Here is a 7243-nt window from a genome sequence, read left to right on the forward strand (position 1 = left end):
CACCATGATCATCTTTGTCACCGGCATGACACCATGATCTCCATCATCATGATCTCCATCATTGTGTCTTCATGAAGTTGTCACGCCAACGACTACTTCTACTTCTATGGCTAACGCGCTTAGCAATAAAGTAAAGTAATTTACATGGCGTTATTCAATGACACGCAGGTCATACAAAAAATAAAGACAACTCCTATGGCTCCTGCCGGTTGTCATACTCATCGACATGCAAGTCGTGATTCCTATTACAAGAATATGATCAATCTCATACATCACATATATCATTCATCACATCTTCTGGCCATATCACATCACATAGCACATGCTGCAAAAACAAGTTAGACGTCCTCTAATTGTTGTTGCAAGTTTTTACGTGGCTTGTATAGGTTTCTAGCAAGAACGTTTCTTACCTACGTAAAACCACAACGTGATATGCCAATTTCTATTTACCCTTCATAAGGACCCTTTTCATCGAATCCGTTCCGACTAAAGTGGGAGAGACAGACACCCGCTAGCCACCTTATGCAACTAGTGCATGTCAGTCGGTGGAACCTGTCTCACGTAAGCGTACGTGTAAGGTCGGTCCGGGCCGCTTCATCCCACAATGCCGCCGAAACAAGATAAGACTAGTAGCGGCAAGAAGAATTGGCAACATCTACGCCCACAACTGCTTTGTGTTCTACTCGTGCATAGAAACTACGCATAGACCTAGCTCATGATGCCACTGTTGGGGAACGTAGCAGAAATTCAAAATTTTCTACGCATCACCAAGATCAATCTATGGAGTACTCTAGCAACAAGGGGAAGGGGAGTGGATCTACATACCCTTGTAGATCGCGATGCGGAAGCGTTGCAAGAACGCGGATGAGGGAGTCGTACTCGTAGCGATTCAGATCGCGGTTGATTCCGATCTAAGCGCCGAACCACGGCGCCTCCGCGTTCAACACACGTGCAGCCCGGTGACGTCTCCCACGCCTTGATCCAGCAAGGAGAGAGTGAGAGGTTGGGGAAGACTCCGTCCAGCAGCAGCACGACGGTGTGGTGGTGGTGGAGGAGCGTGGCAATCCCGCAGGGCTTCGCCAAGCACCGCGGGAGAAGAGGAGGAGGGAGAGGGGTAGGGCTGCGCCGAAAGAGAGACATTCTCCTGTCTTGGGCAGCCCCAAACCTCAACTATATATAGGGGGGGGAGGGGGCTGCGCCCCCTCTAGGGTTTCCACCCCAAGGGCTGGCGGCCAGCCCTAGATCCCATCTAGGGGGCGGCCAAGGGGAGGAGAGGGGGGCGCCACTAGGGTGGGCCTTAAGGCCCATCTGGACCTAGGGTTTGCCCCCTCCCACTCTCCCATGCGCCTTGGGCCTTGGTGGGGGGCGCACCAGCCCAACTGGGGCTGGTCCCCTCCCACACTTGGCCCACGCAGCCTCCTGGGGCTGGTGGCCCCACTTGGTGGACCCCCGGGACCCTCCCGGTGGTCCCGGTACATTACCGATATCACCCGAAACTTTTCCGGTGACCAAAACAGGACTTCCCATTTATAAATCTTTACCTCCGGACCATTCCGGAACTCCTCGTGACGTCCGGGATCTCATCCGGGACTCCGAATAACATTCGGTAACCACGTATATCTTTTCCCTATAACCCTAGCGTCATCGAACCTTAAGTGTGTAGACCCTACGGGTTCGGGAACCATGCAGACATGACTGAGACGTTCTCCGGCCAATAACCAACAGCGGGATCTGGATACCCATGTTGGCTCCCACATGTTCCACGATGATCTCATCGGATGAACCACGATGTCGGGGATTCGATCAATCCCGTATACAATTCCCTTTGTCTATCGGTATGTTACTTGCCCGAGATTCGATCGTCGGTATCCCTATACCTTGTTCAATCTCGTTACCGGCAAGTCTCTTTACTCGTTCCGTAACTCACATCATCCCGTGATCAACTCCTTGGTCACATTGTGCACATTATGATGTTGTCCTACCGAGTGGGCCCAGAGATACCTCTCCGTTTACACGGAGTGACAAATCCTAATCTCGATTCGTGCTAACCCAACAGACACTTTCGGAGATACCTGTAGTGCACCTATATAGCCACCCAGTTACGTTGTGACGTTTGGTACACCCAAAGCATTCCTACGGTATCCGGGAGTTGCACAATCTCATGGTCTAAGGAAATGATACTTGACATTAGAAAAGCTCTGAGCAAACGAACTACACGATCTTGTGCTAGGCTTAGGATTGGGTCTTGTCCATCACATCATCCTCCTTATGATGTGATCCCGTTATCAACGACATCCAATGTCCATGGTCAGGAAACTGTAACCATCTATTGATCAACGAGCTAGTCAACTAGAGGCTTACTAGGGACATGGTGTTGTCTATGTATCCACACATGTATCTGAGTTTCCTATCAATACAATTCTAGCATGGATAATAAACGTTTATCATGAACAAGGAAATATAATAATAACCAATTTATTATTGCCTCTAGGGCATATTTCCAACAGTCTCCCACTTTCACTAGAGTCAATAATCTAGTCCACATCACCATGTGATTAACATTCACAGGTCACATCACCATGTGACCAACATCCAAAGAGTTTACTAGAGTCAACAATCTAGTTCACATCACTATGTGATTAACACTCAATGAGTTCTGGTTTGATCATGTTATGCTTGTGAGAGAGGTTATTAGTCAACGGGTCTGAACCTTTCAGATCCGTGTGTGCTTTACGAATATCTATGTCATCTTGTGGATGCTACCACATGCTACTTTGAGCCATTTCAAGTAACTGCTCTACTATACGAATCCGGTTTACTACTTAGAGTCATCCGGATTAGTGTCAAAGTTCGCATCGACGTAACCCTTTACGACGAACTCCTTTTCACCTCCATAGTCGAGAAAAATTCCTTAGTCCACTATATACTAAGGATAAGTTCGACCGCTGTCATGTGATCCATTCCCGGATCACTATTGTACCCCTTGACCAACTCATGGCAAGGCACACTTCATGTGCGGTACACAACATAGCATACTGTAGAGCCTACGTCTGAAGCATAGGGGACGACCTTCGTCCTTGCTCTCTATTCTGCTGTGGTCAGGTCTTGAGTCTTACTCAATACTCACACCTTGTAACACAGCCAAGAACTCCTTCTTTGCTGATCTCTCTTTCAAAATCATGTCAAGGTGTGCGTTCTTTGAAAGTATCATCAGGCGTCTTGATCTATCTCTATAGATCTTGATGCCCAATACGTAAGCAGCTTTATCCAGGTCTTCCTTTGAAAACTCCTTTCAAACAACCCTTTATGCTTTCCAGAAATTTTACATCATTTCGGATCAACAATATGTCATTCACATATACTTATCAGAAATGTTGCAGCGCTCCCACTCACTTTATTGTAAATACAAGTTTCTAACAAACTTTGTATAAACCCAAAAACTTTGATCACTCCATCAAACCTTATATTCTGACTCCGAGATGCTTGCTCTAGTCCATGGAAGGATCGCTGGAGCTAGCATACCTTTTAGCATCCTTAGGATCGACAAAACCTTTCTGATTGTATCACATACAACCTTTCCTTACGAAAACTGGTAAGGAAACTTGTTTTGACATCCAGTCTGCCCTTATGCCGTGATTCAGGAACACCAATCGGCTTAAGGTCAGGAATAAAGTCAATACAAAACTCAATGACCTCCTCATTTTCATGGCCCTTGGAGATGCTTCCTTCTGGCCTAGCACGGTTATGAACATAATTCTTTAAGACTCCCATGAACCTCTCAAAGGGGAACATATTGTGTAGAAATACAGGACCCAAAAGGTTAATCTCTTCGCATAGGTGAACTAGGACGTGCGTCATGATGTTGAAGAAGGATGGTGGGAACACCAACTCGAAACTGACAAGACATTGCACCAAATCATTCTCTAACCTTGGTATGATTTCTGGATCGATTACCTTCTGAGAGATTGCATTGAGGAATGCACATAGCTTCACAATGGCTAATCGAACGTTTCCCGGTAGAAGCCCCCTCAATGCAACCGGAAGCAGTTGTGTCATAATCACGTGGTAGTCATGAGACTTTAGGTTCTGGAACTTTTTCTCTGCCATATTTATTATTCCCTTTATATTTGACGAGAAGCCAGGCGGTACCTTCATACTGAGCAGGCATTCAAAGAAGATTTCCTTCTCTTCTTTGGTAAGAGTGTAGCTCGCATGACCCTTATGTATGCCGTCTTTTCCGTGCATACGTTGCTGGTCCTCTTGTGCCTCCGGTGTATCTTTTGTCTTCCCATACACGCCCAAGAAGCCAAGCAGGGTCATGCAAAGATTCTTCGTCACGTGCATCACGTCGATTGCGGAGCGGACCTCTAGGTCTTTCCAATAGGGCAGGTCCCAAAATATAGATTTCTTCTTCCACATGGGTGCGCGTCCGTCAGCGTCATTCGGAACAGGTTGTCCACCAGGACCCTTTCCAAAGATTACCTTCAAATCCTTGACCATATCATGTACATCAGCACCGGTACGGTGGTGAGGCTTCGTCCGATGATCCGCCTCACCTTTGAAACGCTTGCCTTTCTTTCTTACGGGATGCCTGCTCGGAAGAAATCGACGATGTCCCAGGTACACATTCTTCCTACAATTATCCAAATATATACTGTCGGCAGGGCCAGGCCCATAGTTGTACTAAGTGTGCGGGCCGCACAGGGCCCATAAATCTGAGGGGCCCAAATTTTTATCGGCCAAATATTTATCAACAAACAAAAGTTGTTTCGCTGGGCCGCTGGCGTCCGCGACTCGAGCCGCCCGCCAGGCAGCCGCACTAGATCGCTGCTCGTCTTTTCTCATCGGTTGATGGTCACACCTCATAATATAATTGCCTCAGAAAAAAACATCATAATAGAAAAATGAGGATTGGGACGGGAGTTACATGGATCGCAAAACAGTGATCGCATCGACTCGGCTTCGCCGCTTTGGTTACTGCCTAGTGCGTACATGAGGATCTGTCCCAGTGCCTACCGGAGGATCTGCCCGGCCCTGCTGCTGCTAGTGCCTATAGAGGATCCGTCGGTGATTCGGCGACAATTCTCATGACGCTCCTCGATTGAAAACGGGGTAGTCCGATCGATCGACGACCGCAACAGTTTAATCCTCCGGATGCTCTCACTGTCGTGTTCATCCTCCGTGTGCTTCACGCTTCAAAATAGGTACTTTGGTTCCTACTCCTAATTACTAATTTTCTAATTAACTTTTGGCTGGGTCGTTACAGATTGGTTCTTGCCTTCTCGGTTAAAGATCAGAGTATATCAGTTTAACCAGACAAAACAGAGACTAGGTAAGATAGACGGTTTGTCTAATTTTCTACGAGATATATATACATTATAATTGCTCATTAGTTATTTTTTTAGTGAGATAGGGCCCCATTTTATAGTTTCGTACAAGGCCCCGGATTTTGCCGGCCCGGCCCTGACTGTCGGTATCATCCAAACAGTGCGTGCATGCGCGGCATCCCTTGTTTGTCTGTCCTGAAAGGTTACTGAGAGTAGGCCAATCATTGATGGTCACGAACAGCAACGCCTTTAGGTCAAATTCTTCATGTCTGTGCTCATCCCACGCACGTACACATGTTCCATTCCACAGCTGTAAGAGTTCTTCAAATAATGGCCTTAGGTACACATCAATGTCGTTGCTGGGTTGCTTAGGGCCTTGTATGAGCACTGGCATCATAATGAACTTTCACTTCATGCACAACCAAGGAGGAAGGTTATACATACATAGAGTCATAGGCCACGTGCCATGGTTGCTTCTCTGCTCCCCAAAAGGATTAATGCCATCTGCACTTAGACCAAACCATACGTTCTTTGCGTCACCCGCAAACTCCTCCCTATACTTTCTCTCGATTTTTCTCCACTGCAACCTGTCAGCGGGTACTCTCAACTTCTCGTCTTTCTTATGGTCTTCGTTGTGCCATCGCATCGCCTTGGCATGCTCTTTGTTTAGGAACAAACGTTTCAACCGTGGTATTGTAGGAGCATACCACATCACCTTGGCAGGAATCTGCTTCTTCCTTGGGCACTCGCCCTTGACATCACCAGGGTCATCACGGCTGATCTTATAGCGCAATGCACCGCATACCGGGCACGCGTTCAAATCCGCGTACTCACCGCGGTGGAGGATGCAGTCATTAGGGCATGCATGTATCTTCAGCACCTCTAACCCTAGAGGGCAGACAGCCTTCTTTGCTTCGTACGTACTCTCGGGCAATTCGTTGTCCTTTGGAAGCATCTTCTTTAACATTACCAGCAACTTTCCAAATCCCTTGTCAGATACACCATTCTCTGCCTTCCATTGCAGTAATTCCAGTGTGGTGCCCAGTTTTTTCTTGTCAGCTCCGCAATTCAGGTACAACAATTTTTTGTGATCCTCTAACATGCGCTGCAACTTCTTCTTCTCCTTTTCACTTGTGCAGTTTCTCTCTGCATCGGCAATGGCCCGAGCTAGATCATCAGTTGGCTCTTCTGATGCCTCTTCTTCAGCCACTTCGCGCATTGCCGGCTCAGCTTCTTCCCGCATTGCTGGCTCAACTTCTTCCCCCATTGTTGTATCATCGTATTCAGGGAACCCATGGCCAGGATAGCTATCGTCGTCCTCTTCTTCTTCATTTTCTTCCATCATAACCCCTCTTTCTCCATGCTTGGTCCAAACATTATAGTGGGGCATGAAACCGGACTCAAACAGGTGGACGTGAATGGTTCTTGAGTTAGAGTAATTGTGATCATTCTTACAGCCAGCACATGGAAAAGGCATAAAACCATCCGCCCGCTTGTTTGCCTGAGCCGCAATCAGAAAAGTATGCACGCCATCAACGAACTGGGGAGAGCATCGATAATCGTACATCCATTGCCGGCTCATCTTCATTACATAGCACCGAATAGACCAAGTTAATACAAGTTCATACAAAAAATTCATACAACACTTAAATGCAACATACAAATAAATCTCTAGCTAAAGCATTTAAATGCAACAACAAATGCAATCAAGATCGCAACTAAGGTAATAATTGATCCAACAGCATAATGATACCAAGCCTCACTATCAATGGCATATTTTCCAATCTTTCTAATCTTCAAGCGCATTTTCTCCATCTTGATCTTGTGATCATCGACGACATCGGCAACATGCAACTCCAATTCCATCTTCTCCCCCACAATTCCTTTCAATTTTTCTTTCAAATACTCGTTTTCTC

The sequence above is a fragment of the Aegilops tauschii genome, chromosome 3, assembly GCF_002575655.3.
Source record: "Aegilops tauschii subsp. strangulata cultivar AL8/78 chromosome 3, Aet v6.0, whole genome shotgun sequence".
NCBI lineage: Eukaryota > Viridiplantae > Streptophyta > Magnoliopsida > Poales > Poaceae > Aegilops > Aegilops tauschii.